At 39.3% G+C, this 16,871-nt stretch overlaps 1 protein-coding gene across 1 annotated transcript in view; it reads right to left on the reverse strand.

The window, feature by feature from the left end:
* Positions 1–16,871, reverse strand: part of odad2 (outer dynein arm docking complex subunit 2) — a 374,269-nt gene that overhangs the window by 152,832 nt on the left and 204,566 nt on the right. The window lies entirely within an intron of this gene.

A 16,871-nucleotide genomic window follows, 5' to 3' on the forward strand; every position in this document is an offset into this window, starting at 1 on the left:
TTCCTGGGTACTGCAGTGTGTGGTGGCTCATTTAAATAATGGCGTGATGCAGCTCCATTTATGGGTGTTGGAGCGAGTACTCCTGTGGTTGAGTATTTGGTCAGTGTTTGTGGCTTTCCTGTAAATGCTGATCTGCAGGTCTCCATTGGGTTTTCATTCCACTGTGACACCTAGGAAGGGGATTCTACTATTATTCTCTTCCTCTTGGTGAGCTTTATACCAGTAAGGATGCCGCTTATCTGTTTGTCAGTTTTTTCTAATTTGTTGCATTTCGTGATGACAAATAGCGACTCATAGCTTGGGCTGGATTGTGGAAGGGCTGTTTGTTCTAACCTCTGCCTAACTGCTTCTGCTGTAAATCCTAATATTGGCGATCTCATAGGTGTCCTATTGATTTGCTTGCAGATTTTGTCATTGACGGTGAAGTGGGTTGTGAGACTCAAGTCTAATAGTTTGTGGCATTCAAACCAGAATTCCATTAATAAACGTATCGTTTGGACCCCATGTACCAACCTGTCAGAAAAAGAATGAGAAGTGATACCATGCAACACAACAGACTAAGACACATAAATAGCAAGCAGGACAGAACACCAGTGCTTCATCGGATGCTCACTGATGATGTTACCTACCATGGTATCAAAACGTCTGAGAACAAATCTACCAGCTCAATGAGCAAACTTACAAGCTGATCCACAACCTGAGCTACAAATTCAAAATGATGGAGGATGTCCTCAATATAAAAACTTATTCTTTACAAGAATTATGTGCTGCTCACTCCTACCAATACTGTCAAACCAGTTATGAGGCAGATTGAGATTGAGATAAGGAGAAATTTCTTCACTCAAAGCATGGTGAACCTTTGGAAGTTTCTACCACAGAAGGCTGTGAAAGTTCAATCATTGAATATGTTCAACACTGATTGGAAATAATGGTAAAAACTTATTTAAAAGGTGGAGCAGGCTTAATCTAAATTTACATATGATACTAAGTTAGGGAGAACAGTGAATTGAAGAAGATGCTAAGTAACATCAGAGAGACATTCACAAGTTGGCCAAATGGACAGACACCTGCCGGATGAATTCTAATGCAGTGAAATATGAGGTAGTGCAATTTGGTAGAAGAAACAAGGAGAAAGAATACAGGCATAATAATACAACTTTGAGGGGAGTACAGGAGGAGAGAGACCTCAGAGTTCACGTGCATGACTCTCTGAAAGTGGCCTGGTAAGCTGAAATATTTTTTGCAAAGGCTTATAGGATCTTTGTATTTATAAATAGAGGCATAATATATAAAAGCAAGGAGATGATAATACACAATCGTCAGTCAGACCTTATTTAAGGAAGGATGTTAAATCCCTGGAGAGAGTGCAAAGGAAATTTACTAGAAAAGTAGCAGGAATGGGGAATTTTATATACAGGAAAGATTAGAGAAATTGGGCCTATCTTCCTTGAAGCAGAGAAAATTAAGAGGTGACCTTACTGACATATATTAAAACTTATGAGCAATTTTGCCAGGGTAAAGAAGAATATTCTGTCCCCACTCATTGATAATAACTTGGGGTCACAACTTCAAGATTGTCATGAAGAGAGCTATGAGTGAGATGAGGAGAAACTTCTTTACTCAGAGAGTTGTTAGGATTTTGAATGTTCTGGCTGGGAGAGTAGTGGAGGCAGACTCCATATGATGTTGCAGAAGAGGGCTGGATATATGTTTGAAAGTGATAAATTTAGAAGGCTATTGGAGGGAGAATAGGACTAGCTGAGTAACTCTCTTGGGAACTGGTAAAGACATAATGGGTTGAATGGTCTCCTTATGTACTTTAAAATTCTATGATTCTGTAATTTATCAGTAGCAGTTTGATACAACCAAACAGCTTGCTAGGTTATTTCAGAGAACAGTTAAGAAGTATATAGACCAAATCAAATATGGTAACCTCATCTTCTCAAAAATAAATAAAGTTAATCAGGCAGGACTTTATTTAACAAAACTATGCTGACTGTCATTGATTATTTCTTGCCAATCTAAATGCCAACTAATTTTTCCAATAATTTCCCACCACTGAGGTTAGGCCGACTGGTGGCTTTTTCTTTGGTAGTCTTTTTTCTAGTGTGCCAGTGTAGTCAAACATGGCCTGGTTTAGCTGAGAAGTCCAAATCTGGCATGGCAGTCTCTTGCAGTTGAAGACAATGGGATGGGATGGTTTAGGATTTGGTAGGTCTGTTTTCTTTTGATACTTGCCAACTGCAATTTACCCATTTGATGATGTTAAAAGCATGTTATCATAGCTGAGGTAAATGAGCCAAAAATATTTTCCAGTTGACTTACTTATACCTTAATCAGAATTGATGGCTATAGAGTGACCACCTGGTATTTGGCAAGAAATGTTAACTCTATAAAGGTAGAACTATCTAAATGACTTGCAGGTGCCATAACTTCGAAGTCACTACTAATTCAAGAAACATATATATTAATTACTCAGGAAGGTAAATAAATCTTGGCTGAGGTAGAATATAATTTAAATGAAATATCATTGTTCTGCAATCCTGCTCAATATCAGCACTTAAAATGTACATTTTACATTTTAACTAGATTTGAATACGGCAAGAAAACCTGTTTACTTTTCCAGTGGAAAATTAGTAAGACTACTTCATGGAATTTTAACTTTCTGAACAACTATATTTAAATGAGGTATTTTAAAGAAAGTAATCAGTTGTTCCATGTGATGATGGATAATCAATGAAAGGGTAACTACTTGATGGTGCATTGCATAAATAGTTAAATCCAGAACATTGTCACAGAAACCAGATGATTTAAGGGAATGATGAAAGGAAACTTCAGCTACAACCAAAATTATACAAGTAATACAGTAATCTGAATATAGCAAAATGAAATTTAAGATAGTGTTGCTGAATTATGATGCTTATTTTGTACCACATCACAGAAGTAGGTTATTCAGCGCAATGAATGTGACCCACCAGTCTGGATCATGGCTGATCAACTCATCAATGCCATATTCCCCCAATACTTCTCTATCCCTTAAAGTCACTCATTTCCAGAGATCGATCAAATTCTATTTTGAACCTGCTCAATGATTCAACTTCCACACCCACCAAGGTGGGAATGCCAAAGATTCATCACCTTATGAGCAAAAACAATGCTCCTTATTTCAATCTTAAATGCTTGCCTCTTCTCCCGAGATTATGTGCTCCATTTTAGAAATATCAACCGGGGAACATACAGTCATAGAGTCACAGAGATGAACAGCATGGAAACAGACCCTTCGGTCCAACTCGTCCATGTTGACCAGATATCCCAATCCAATCTAGTCCCACCTGCCAGCACCCGGCCCATGTCCCTCCAAACCCTTCCTATTCATATACCCATTTAAATGCCTTTTAAATGTTGCAATTGTACTAGCGTCCACCACTTCCTCTGGCAGCTCATTCCATACACGTACCACCTCTGTGTGAAAAAGTTGGCCCTTAGGTCCCTTTTATATCTTTCCCCCTCTCACCCTAAACCTATGCCCTCTAGTCTGGACTCACCAACACCAGGGAGAAGATTTTGTCTATTTATCCTATCCATGCCCCTCAACCTCCGACGCTCCAGGGAAAACAACCCTAGCCTGTTCAGCCTCTCCCTATAGCTCAAAACCTCCAACCCTGGCAACATCCTTGTAAATCTTTTCTGAACCCTTTCAGGTTTCACAACATCTTTCCGATAGGAAGGAGACCAGAACTGCATGCAATATTCCAACAGTGGCCTCACCAATGTCCTATTTAGCCGCAACATGACCTCCCAACTCCTGTACTCAATATTCTGACCAATAAAAGAAAGCATACCAAACGTCTTCTTCACTTTCAAGGAGCTATGAACCTGCACTCCAAGATCTCTTTGTTCAGCCACATTCCCTAGGACCTTACTATTAAGTGTATAAGTCCTGCTAAGATTTGCTTTCCCAAAATGCTGCACCTACCATTTATCAGAATTAAACTCCATCTGCCACTTCTCATCCCAGTGGCCCATCTGTTTAAGATCCTGTTGTAATCTGAGGTAACCTTCTTTGCTGTCCACTACACCTCCAATTTTGGTGTCATCTAAAAACCTACATCTTAGCTATATCTATCCTGTCATGTCTTGGAATAATTTTGTGTCTTTCATCAAGATCACCTGGCCACATTTAAAACTCTAGAGAGTACAGACCCAACTTCACAATGTTGCCACACAAGAAAATCCTAAAATCTCAGTGATTCACCTGGTGAACCTTTCTTGCACTCCTTAGATAATAAGTATATCAGTCCTTCGATAAAGATATGATAATACTACGTGAGGTCTCACCGAGGTCCATATAACTGCAGCAGAGACATCGTTAATTCTGTATTTAAGTCACTTCAAAATGAATGCTGACATATGGTTTGCCTTACTCATTAATTGCTGTTCTAGCATAATGACTTTTAGTTATTCATAAACAAGGACACATGGATCCTTGTAGACCCCCACACTTCATCATTTAAGAAATATTCTGCTTTTCATTTTTTCTACTGAAGTGAATAATTTTACAGTTATTCACATTATACAGCAAACTTTGTTTGGACCTGCTTCTTATGAATCACCATGCTTGATAAACTGGCAAAAATTATATACCTCAAATACTGGAAGTTTACTGTATCATTGTGATATTTGTGAAGTCCAATTAGTCAGTTGAGGGTGCGAGTGAGAAGGCTGTTTGTCTGCAAATTTTATTTAAGGCAATGTTGCATTATTACTTCAGCACTTCATGCTGTAAATAAAAGACAACAATGATATGTGAGCCCCCTGCATTATGTTTCTATTACATAGTGTTTGTTTTTATATTGATTATGTAGACGCCTTGATCAACTGGAATGTTTGATCAACCAACACTCGCCTGGTCTCATGGATGCCATTTAATAAAAACGTTTGCAGTATTCCATCTACCATGTTTTAGCCCTTGCATTTTGTCTGTCCAAGTTCTCTTGAAACTTCCTTGGACTCTGCTAATTTCCTAAGTTCCTACCCAATTTGGAGTCATCAAACAATTTGGAAATCATCCTCACATTACAATTCATCCTCACAACCAAATCATTTACATAAATTGTGATCAGCACTGACACTTCTGGTATCCGACTGGTAACATACTGCCATCCTGAGAATGATCAGTTCAATTCTACTCTTTACTTTCTATCTATTAATCAATTCTCAGTAGTGGGAGACTTCACCCAAACCCATGCTCTCTAATTTTATTTACTCACCTTCTAAGTGGAATCTTGTCAAAAACATTCTGAAAATCCAAATGTACTACCATCCAACATTCTCCTTATCTATACTACAAGTGATATCCTCAAAAAAGTACAACAAAATTTATCAAAACATGATTCCTCTTTCATAAATTCATGTTGATGGTGTCCAATTTTGACATTCTCTTCTAGTTAGTTATGACATCCGTTCTAATAATTAGAATATATTCCCTACTAATGAAATCAAACTATTGATCTCAACTCCTCCTGTTCCTTCCTTATTAAATAACCAGATTATATTTGCTACTCTCCAGTCAGCAGGAACCTTTGAGAATCAATAGAAAAACTTTGTTAATAATATAACAACTGTTATCGAGGTGATTATAAAACACATAAAACATAAAAGATTTGAATAAAAATACTGTTATTGTGAATAAGACAGTTTTACAAGCTTTTAAACTCAGAAGTTTGCTCTTCAACTGAGCTAAAGATCACTGAATAAGTTGAGAAGGAAGACAATTTCCAAAACCCCTATCTCAATTATTACTGCATTTATAATGAAGTATGCCTTTGCAACTACTAATCTAATCATACTTTAATCATACCCCATCAAGGTGAGCAGTATAGTGCTTTAAGGGTCATAGAGTCATAGAGTATTGAAGCAGACCCTTTGCTCCAACTCATCCACATTGACTGGATATCCAAAAGTAATTTAGTCCCATTTGTCAACATTTGGCTCATATCCCTCTAAACCCTTCTTTTTCGGATTCTCATCCAGATTCCATTTAAATGTTGCAATTGTACCAACCTCCACCACTTTCTCTGGCAGCTCAATCCATACACACACAATCCTCTATGTAAAAATATTGCCCCTTTGATCCCTTTCAAATTTTTTCACCTCTCACCCTAAACCTATGCCCTCTAGTTTTGGACTCTGTTACCCTAGGGAAAAGACCTTGCCTATTCACCCTTATGTTCCTCATGATTTTATAAACCTCTATAAGGTCACCCCTCAGCCTCCAATGCTTCAGAGAAAATAACTCCAACCTATTCAGCCTCTCCCTAAAGCTCAAACCCTCCAAACCTGGCAACATCCTTATGAATCTTTTCACAACATCCTTCCCATAGCAAGGAGACCAGAACTGAACACACTATTTCAAAACTGGCCTAACCAATGTCCGGTACAGCCACAGCATGACCTCCTAACTGCTATATTTAGTGCTTTGACCAAAAAAGGAAAGCATATAAAAAACCTTTTTGTCTATCCTATCTACCTGCGAGTCCACTTTCAAGGAACTATGAACCTGTACTCCAAGGTCTCATTGTTCAGCAACACTCCCCAGGACCTTAATGTTCAGTGTATAAGTCCTGCCCTGATTTGCCTTTCCAGAACGCAGCAACTCACACTTCTCTAAATTAAACTTCATCTGCCACTCCTCATCCCATTGGCCAATCTGATCCTGTTGTACATTGTGGTAACCTTCTTTACTGTCCACTACACCTCCAATTTTGATGTTATCTACAAACTTCCTAACAACACCTCATTTGTTCACATCCAAATCATTTATAATAAATGACGAAAAGCAGTGGATCCAACAGTGATCCTTGTGGCACACTACCGGTCACAGGCCTCCAGTCTGAAAAGCAACTCTCCACCACCATCCTCTGTCTTCTACCTACAAGCCTGTTTTATAGACAATAAACAATAGATAATAGGTATAGGAGTAAGTCATTCAGCCCTTCGAGCCAGCACCACCATTCATTATGATCATGGTTGCTCATCCATAATCAGTACTCTATTCCTGCCTTACCTGCATAATCCTTGATTCCACTACCTTTAAGAGCTCTATCTATCTCTTCCTTGAAAGTATCCAGAGACTTGGCCTCCACTGCCTTCTGCGGCAGAGCATTCCATATATCCACCCCTCTATGAGTGAAGAAGTTTCTCCTCAACTCTGTTCTAAATGGCCTACCCCTTATTTTTAAACTGTGTCCTCTGGTTCTGTATCCTAATGGCTAGTTCTCCCTGTATTCCATGTGATCTAATCTCGCTAACTAGTCTACCATGAGGAATCTTGTTGAACACCTTACTGAAATCCATATAGAACACATCTACCGCGCTCTCGTCATCATTCCTCTTCATTATTTAAGTTTCATCATTCTCAGTTCACAGTTTGTCTGTCTGTATAGCAATGAATCCCCAAAACTTTTAGCAATTTAACTCCTCTAGTTCCTAGTTAATTGTGAACGAAGTTTTGAAACAAGATTTGTTTCAAAATAAAGACAAAATAGTTGTCTTTAATAGAAATCTGAATTGCATGAACATGCTTGGTCCAAATATCATATGCTATTGAATATACTTGATCTTTACTTGTCTTCTGCAACTCCAGATGGGACCAATTTGTAACAAGCTGAAATTCTTTCAAGTCTGCACTTATATGTTCATCAAACAGCAATTCTAAAAATGCTCCATAGCTGTCCCTGTCATACATTATAATCAAGAAAACAACAAGAAATCAAATAACATAACTCTAAATGTGATTGTGTTATCACAAAAATATATTTCCTTAATGGTTGATTGTTACTTTTAATTTTTCATAGCCTTATCTTTATATCCAGTTGAATGTACAAGCTTTTCAACACAGGATTAGTATTGTGCTCTTGGTCTCACATTACATGAGAAAATAAATATGTAATTAGATGTATAGGACAGCCTTTACTAAAGTTAAAGAAATGATAAAAATCTACTGATGGGACAGTGCAATCACAACTTGACAAGTTTACATAAGCAGTTTCCATCATAAATCCATAAACAATTATACAGGGATATTTGGAGATTTCCACCATACCCTGCTTACGTTAAAAGTTGTAATTAACAGTACAAAGAAGTATTAAACCAGACACAGCGTAAGATGAAATTAAGACTATTCCGAATTTATTATAAGTCAAGCTGAAAATACAATGGTTTGGCTATCGATAATTACAATACCATAGACAGCATAATGATGATAGCGTGTGGTTTCTAGCTTGGTTATTCTGGATGAGAATTCCTTTCAGTTCCATAGATGGCTTCCCTCATGAAAGGCTAGACAGATGCTGTGTTAGTATATATATGTTATACCAATTAAATAAAAGTTACAAGGAGCACACAGGCCAGTTTTATTTTGTAATTTCCACTCCTGTCTCTTCTCTAGGTGTGATTTTAAAAACTAAAGACAGTTTCAAAAAGGCTGTCAACTGAAAAACAGCCCTGAACAATGAAAAAGGTTGAGAGCTGAAACTTGCGTTTTTTGGCTAAGTGTCAATTTCTTAAATTTTCAAGAAAGCTTTCTGTCTGTGATGTGAGCAGGTTTTCTTTTATTGTCATCTCCAACCAAACCCTATACTATTCCTTATAATTGATGCTAACGCAGTTCTCCCACTCGCCATAACGAGAAGTTCTTTACATTGCAGCTGTGCCATATTTAAAAGACTGCTGCACATTCCAATGAGTATTAGAATTCCCAAATTGCCATGCATGGAGACTGAATTTCCACAATTTCAAGTCGAACAACTTGAAATTGGTGCCATGATTAGCTGAAAGGGATCTGGAGGTTTGGGTGGATGCGGTGGTGCTGGTAAGGGCTGTCCGCTTTGCTCCTGACTGGCAGTTGAGGCCATAACACAAGACACTGCCAACCTGGTCTGAGGTTGCGAAGTGGGTCAGAGAGGTCTCCACTGTTTGAAGGAATGTACAGCAGTGCAGGAATAAAGTCAATAATGTCTCTGCTTCACCAACGTAAGTGCCATTATCTGTTCCTTGCTTCATTATACTCACTCCATCTCTGCTACTGCACCTACCTCCCGCTCAAGCTGTACCACTCTGACCATTGTAACACCTTCCCTCACTCCTCATCTTTTCAAAACCCCCCCATTACTTTTATTCCTGCATGGCCTTTGTGCTCCTACCCACACACTTGGGACACTTCACCCAACTTTAACCAGCGTGCACCACTAAACTACAAAAAGCTGCAGCACCCACTGTCATCACACTCACTCTTTGTTTCTTTACAGGAGAAAACAGCCTACAATAGGGCCAAATAAACCAGGACAGATGTCCAACATTTGCCTTCTCATCTTCTATGAGCAGATGATCTTGGTTCCTCAGAAGAAGACAACAATAGTCCTAGAAATGCTGAGACATCCACTCCCCACCAACTGAGCAAGTACCATTCTCTATTCAAAAGCAACTCTCAAATTAAGCCCACTGTCAATGTCATTCATCCCACAAAACATAAACCTTGACCTTATTTTGTGTTTTGCATGTGCCAGTGGAATGTCCACAGTATCATTGGTCAAGGGGACACCACACAAGAAACACTAATCAGCTCTTCTGAAGAAAAGAGTTCAGAGGTCTCAGGGGAAGCCCAAGCAAGTCTGCCTCTGCAATCTGCACCAACTCATAAATACCAGCTCAGTGAGAACATTTGTTAAAGTCAGAAGCATCAGCTGGTGAACACATCACAGTGACATCTGCATGGCTGCCCTCCCCTCCCCCCCCCCCCACCCCGCTCAGAAGCACTCAGATCATGGTGTACAGTGGACTGCCAGAGACGAGGTACCTGCTCTGTCCCTGGTGGTGTTGGCAATAGGGACTTCATGACATACTCAAAGAGACACACGAGCACCTGGCAGGTATTTGGGAGACAATGGCCCTCATACTGCATAGAATGCTATAGCAATGCTATAGGGATGCTGCTGCCTGAAGCATGTGGTCATGGCCATGGACAAGATGCCAGCTTCCATGGAAAGCCAAATCCAGCAGTCTCAGAGTCTACTGGATATGTGAACTGAACAGGTCCATTGCTGTGGCCACTGGTCCTTAATCAAAGGCAAGGTAGCAAGGTAACAGGGAACTTTGACCTTGTTCTATGCGCTCCTTCCTCACAAGGAAGCAGGATGATGATAGTAGGTTCCCAGCTGCAGGAAGAACAACACAGAGGAACACATAAGTTTCCTCTTAGGACACTCCAGAGGGAACAGTGCCTTCCACCTTCATCCTGCTTGCCATCCACAGGTCTATGGGACTTTAAACTTAGAGGGTGCACTTGCCTCTGGCAAGGACATATCGCATGTGTAAACCTTCTAAAAACAAACACCCCCCTGGGAACCTGACAAAATCTCCAAGGCCAATGGTTTCCAGTGGAATGCGGGTTTCCTCCATCCCAGCTGTGAAACCTGGGACTGCACTGAGGAGTAGTGGGAGGGAAAGAGAAACGAAAAACAGCATAGGTGACATTGTTCTATATATTAATGCTAACAAATATATGCATGGTTCTACATAATTTGCTTGCTTGAGTCATTGTGTAGGCCCTACTGTTACTATCATACAATAAGGCCAGCCATCTTGTTCCATACATGATATACCACATACTAATATCTGACTTGACAAGCTGAACTATTTGTAGTTGGAAGTGACACCAGTAAAGAAGCATCACATCTATGTGGACATACATGTTTTGCATCACAAGCCTCAGTGAGGAAAAGCATTGATCTTGCATGAAATGGTCAGCAATATTTGTAAAACAGAGATGGAATTCACACAGTAAGCTAATGAATAAGGGATTAGGGCAGGAGGGATCCTTGAGATGCAGTTGGCTGTGTGTCCCTGTGTACAAACCGTCCCTAGAGCGCTAATTGCTGGTATGCCCCGAAGCGTAGTTTTAAAGTGAAGAGTCCTGCAAATATATCAACCATAAGGGTTCTGAGAGAATGGCAGTTGTCAGATACCAACTTCCATGGACATGAAGCTTGTACAGACATGAAGTGTATCCTGAGATACTGTTGCCAGGTGTCAAAGATGGAGGTCTGGAGGAATAAATGGTGAGCTAAAGTTGCTAGGTACTTGCTCTGATTTTCTAGCTGAGAAATTCTCAGTCTTGGTTATTCATGATGGGTAGCAAGATAGGAGGACAAGTAATAATAAGGTAAGTTTTGCAGTTAATAACAAGCAATAATCCCCCTTAATAGACATCGCCCTGCTGTCTAGCAAGAATCTTGTCTTGAGGCCCAGAACTCTGTTGAAAAATGCAACTAGTTGCTCCTGACATTGAGACAGTTCTTACTGGACATCTTGTATAGAATCATAGAATCACACAGTACAGAAGAGGCCCTTCTGAAGAAGGGTCATTGGACTCAAAATGTTAATTCTGCTTTCTTTACACAAATGCTGCTAGATCTGCTAAACTTTTGCAGCAATTTCTGTTTTTGGTTTTAATTTCCAATATTTGCAGTGCTTTGCTTTATTTCCTTCGGCCCATCAAATCTGTACCGCCAAAATTATCGCAGAGTTTTTGCCATGACCCTGTAAGATTTCGTCTAGTACTTACCCTGAAAGTGCAGAGGGGCCTCAACTAATCTTATGATACCAACATTCTGAAATCTAGGAACTTTCGCACATTTCCTGCAAAGAAATTGTAACCTGTCTTGGATACATATTCTCCCACAGATTACAGGGGTATTCTATTTCCTCCCCCTCACCATTCAACGATTTTTAAAATTCCTTTCCCTGTCATTCCTCCTCAGTTTTCTTGTCCACCTAGTCAGTTCACTTTGGCATCCTTCTCCTTCTGAATTTATTCATCCCCATGTTCACAATGATATAAATTCTGCTCTTATCTCAGTTGATTTTCATTTCCTCTTTCTCCCTGTAAAGCCCCTATGAACATCAATTCTAGTTCACACTGACAAGAAGGTACCCAATCTTGCAATGTGATTCAACAGAATTTCAATATTGTACAGATAGTAGAAAGTGTACATGAACTGAGAGATCTTATGGTAAAGTATCAGTTGCATTGAACCTTCTGGAAGATTGCTTTACCATGAGATCTAACAGGTTTCTTGCCATATAATACCAATCTGCAAGAGTTCCTCAGCATAGTGTTCTAGGATTCAGCTTCATCAATGATATTCATTCTATGATAAGGTCAAAAGTTGGCAACATATAATTGCCAGTGAACAAAGTTCAGCAGGATTCATAAATGCTCATATGCTGAAGCAGACTATGGCCGCCTGCCAAAGATTTTCTGGACATGTAGGTTAATATATGGAAGTAACATTTGTGTCATAATAATGCCAGGTAACTGTCACCTCCAACAAAATTTTGCTTCACCCTTGAACCTATGCTGGAATTGCTTCGGAAACCAATGTATAGTTCATCTTTCTCCAGTACTAATGGAGCATTGTCTATCCATTTCTCACTGGTGGAGTAGTTCAAAGAAGAGAAAATTCATCCAGCTTCTGGTAACAATTTCACCATTTCAATTCACCATTTTTTTTTCACTATCACTGAATCAAAATCCTGTAACTCTCTTCTTAGCAGTACTATGGGTTATCTATACTGCATGAAATGCATCAGTGCAAGAACCTGGTTTACAACCACCTTTCCAAAGGCAATTACGGATGAGTAACAAATACTGGTCTGTCCAGCAATAGTTCCATCCATGAAAAATTAAAAATACTTCAAGAAATATTTAAAGGCCTTAGAAAAAGAACAAAGGAGATTTACAAGGATGTTACAAGGAATGAGGGACAAATTTAAAAACTCTCTTTATAATTTAAGTCCATTGACCTTGGAACAGAGAAGATTAAGGAGTTACAAAATGGAACATTTTCAAAATGATGAGAGATTTTGTTAGAGGATATGGAAAAAATTACAGTTTGTGATGATTGGGTCAGTAATTGAAGGCCACAGATTAAAATAATTGGCAGAACGACTGGAGGTGCAATGAGGAAAAATGTTCTCACTCATTTATTTTGAAAGTTCTACCTCAGAAAGTGAAGGAAGTCACAAAGTCAAAGATATGTATGGTTTTGGTCCAACTCCAGCATTTGGACCGCATCCTTCTAAACCCTTCCTATGCATATACCCATCCAAATGCCTTTTAAATGTTGTAATTGTACCAGCCTCCACTATTTCCTCTGGCAGCTCATTCCACACATGCATCGCCCTCTGAGTGAAAATGTTGCCTTTAGGTCTGTTTTAAATCTTTCCCCTCTCACTTAAACGTATGCCCTCTAGATTTGGACTGGCATAACCAGGAGAAAAGACCTTGGCTCTACAACCTATCCATGCCTCCAAGATTTTATAAACATCTATAAGGTCATCCCTCAGCATTCTGATACTCAAGGGAAAATAGCCCCAGCCCACTCAGTCTTTCCCTATAGTTCAAATCCTCCATCCCTGGCAATGTCCTTGTAACTCTTTTCTGAACGCTTTCAACTTTAACAACATCTTTCCTAAAGCAGGGTGTTACGAATTTGGAAGAATGTTTGTTCACTTTAAGACAGAAAGTGTTTTCTGAATTTTAAAGTAAATTTAAAGTACAGCTACAGCTGGCAGAACAGAACAGCTAAGAAACAGGCTGTTCCGAAACAGATACATGCAGCAAATGGCTGTTAAATAGATACCTGAGTTTTGGTTGCTGTTTTGACAACAATTCAAATTTAATCAATTGACTTAAATTATGCCCAGGATACTAAAATCCTCTTAAGTTTGAATTTATTGTTTTGACAACATCGGGCCAATGAGAGGGAACAATGTTGGGGGTATAAAAAAAGCACAGGCATTTTGAAAATTGGTGAGAGCAACTGCCACCGAACAGCAGAGCAACTACCATAGAGTCAGAGAACTAACTGCCCATCTAACATCTTGCTCTCAAAGAGAGACGAGGTCACTCTCTATCAAAAGGTACCTTTTCCTGCAAAAATACTCGCAGTAAAAAAGAAGAAGAGCCAGGGAGATCAGCAAATGAACGACTGAAGACAGCGGAGAAGAGAGAGTGTGTGTAGAATTGAGATTAAGTTAATGTAATTTTTAATAATTGTGTTATTGGAGCAGCATTTTTATAGAGTTGGGGTTTGATAGTAATTACTTAAGAAAAAGAGTATTCAGTTTGTTAATAATTTTGCATAGTATTCACTATTAATTAGGAAAATAATTTGTTATTTTTCTTTAAAGGTGGAAATTAGGAGTTCTTTTTCACTCACTCACACTTTTAACAGATTACGAGGCGAGGCGAGCTTTTCTGGAAACTTGGTTTTAATTAACAGAGGGGTTTAACCTCCATGTCTAAACAAAAGGAAAACCAGAAATTGAATGCACTATTCCAAAAGTGGACTAACCAATGTTCTGTACAGCCACAACATGACCTCCCAACTCTTATGCTCAATACATTGACCAATAAAGGCAAGCATACTAACCAGAATTTTTTACTATCCTGTATACCTCTGACTCCACTTTCAAGGAACTAATAACCTGCACTCCAAGGTCTCTTTGATCGGCAACACTCCCCAGGACTTTACCATTAAGTGTATAAGTCCTGCCCTGATTTGACTTTCTATCTCACAGTTATCTAAGTTAAACTCCATCTGACAGTCCTCAGCCCACTGGACCATCTGTTCAAGGTCTCATTGTATTCTGAGCTAACCTTCTTGGCTGTCCACTACACTCCCAACTTCAGTGTAATCTGCAAGCTTACTAGCCATACCTCTGATATTCACAACCAAATCATTTATAAAAATCACAAAAACCAGTGGGCCCAGCTTTGATCCTTGTGGCACATCACTGGTCACAGGCCTCCAGTCCAAAAAGCAACCCCCACCACTAGCCTCTGTCTCCTACCTTCAAGCCAGTTATATATCCAAATAGCTAGCTCTCCCTGTATTCCAAGTGATCTAACCTTGATTCTATGGGTAATATTAACAATAAGTTGGATGGATGACAAAATTAGAGGGTTATGGGAGAAAAAAGCATGATTGTAAGAATGAGCATGTTTGTTCTTTCAAATCATCACCATATCTACAACAGATCAAATGGATTCCATCCATTTATGCATTTGGTCTTCTAAAGTTGCATCAGCATTTGACAGAGAATATAGCAAGGCTGTCATTATAGCAATTTAAAGTCATCAGTCTTTGTAGTTGTTCACTGGATACCTCCTCAACTGCACCAACTGCGACCTACCAAGTCACCGAGGCAAGTTTATCGTAGGTACATCCAGGATGCAATAGTTTACAAAAAGTCCCTCACTGCTATAAATTCCAGAATCCACTGGGTTAGATGCATATCAAGAGTCCCAACATGAACATCTGCAGCACTCCAGCAGCTTTGCTGAGGCCACTAGTGGAACATAGTAAAACCGTGGTCTAAGAAATTTCTTAGGTTAGCTATTACAGAATTAGTTTGTGGCCAGGGTCAACAGTGTGAAACTGTAAGAAATGTTGGTTTGGGGATTCAGAAGATAGCACTGGTAATCCCTCAACCTTGCACTTGTGCAACAGGTTTAATGTTTTTTCAGATTGTGTGGATCGGAGCAATGACTGGAGGGAGGATGAGCAAACTGACTGCACTACTGAGGTGCAGGGATCATTCAAATGGCAATAAAAAGGAATGTACTTGAAGCATGGGACAATATAGTCAGCGGATGAAGACTATTCTTTTCAGTTGAGGGCACAAGTCTCAAAGAATGTGTTATTTAACTGGTACCAGATTTAAAGACATCTCTTCAATTCTGGAAGAACACAGCAAGCCAGGCAATATCAGGAGGTAGAGAAGTCCAATAGTCATGGAAAGGCCAAATGAGGTCAAAGAGACAGAATAGTTGCAGGGTAAGATTGCATTGTTGGAAGGTTAAATGGTACCACAGTCAGATAGTTGACTACTTTCTTTGACCAATTTGAAGTAAATGTACATTAAATGTACATTAAGTGTTCACTAATAAAAACTCAACTTAAGTAAACCAGTTCAATCGACATAAAAAGAAGTTGAAATAGAGGGACATCTGAAATGCTACTATATTAAAAATAGCATTCTGTTAAGGAAGTGGAAATCTCAGACATGATGCACAGTGGAGTATTTATTATGAGCCATATTATTGAGATATCTATTGTCCATCAACAGCCAAATTGAGGTGATGGCTGCGTTACAGAATAAATACATCATGACAACTGCCAGGCACTCCCCCACTCACCTACTGTACTCCATGCTACTTTCTCCCCACCGCCACCCTCCTCTAGCTTATCTCTCCATGCTTCAGGCTCTCTGCCTTTATTCCTGATGAAGGGCTTTTGCCTGAAACGTCGATTTTGCTGCTCCTCGGATGCTGCCTGAACTGCTGTGCTCTTCCAGCACCACTAATCCAAAATCTGGTTTCCAGCATCTGCAGTCATTGTTTTTACCTTGGGAGAGAATACTTCCATTTGACCACATTTTTTGTCAATAAACTTGGAGCATTTCATGAAGGTACTTCTCGAGTACTTTGGGGTGCATATTGTAGGCTGTCAACCTCTCTGGATCATATATGAGCATGAAGATCACTGATACCCCATAAGCAATGAAATTAATAACAGCCTGAGATTCTGGCCCTCAAATATTCTATTCCTCTGCAATTCAAAAGTTGACTTGATACATTTGAGATGACAAAAATATGGAAAATTGGATTTTTCACTAAATACCTAGAAACTAAGCTTGCTTTCCAACCAGCTCCTACAGCAAAAATCTCCCTCCGTTGATTAATATCAACATAAAAATACTTCACATTTTCCACGGGAGGTTTCTCTTGACAAAGATAGAAATGG

This window comes from Hemiscyllium ocellatum, chromosome 5 (genome assembly GCF_020745735.1).
Source record: "Hemiscyllium ocellatum isolate sHemOce1 chromosome 5, sHemOce1.pat.X.cur, whole genome shotgun sequence".
NCBI lineage: Eukaryota > Metazoa > Chordata > Chondrichthyes > Orectolobiformes > Hemiscylliidae > Hemiscyllium > Hemiscyllium ocellatum.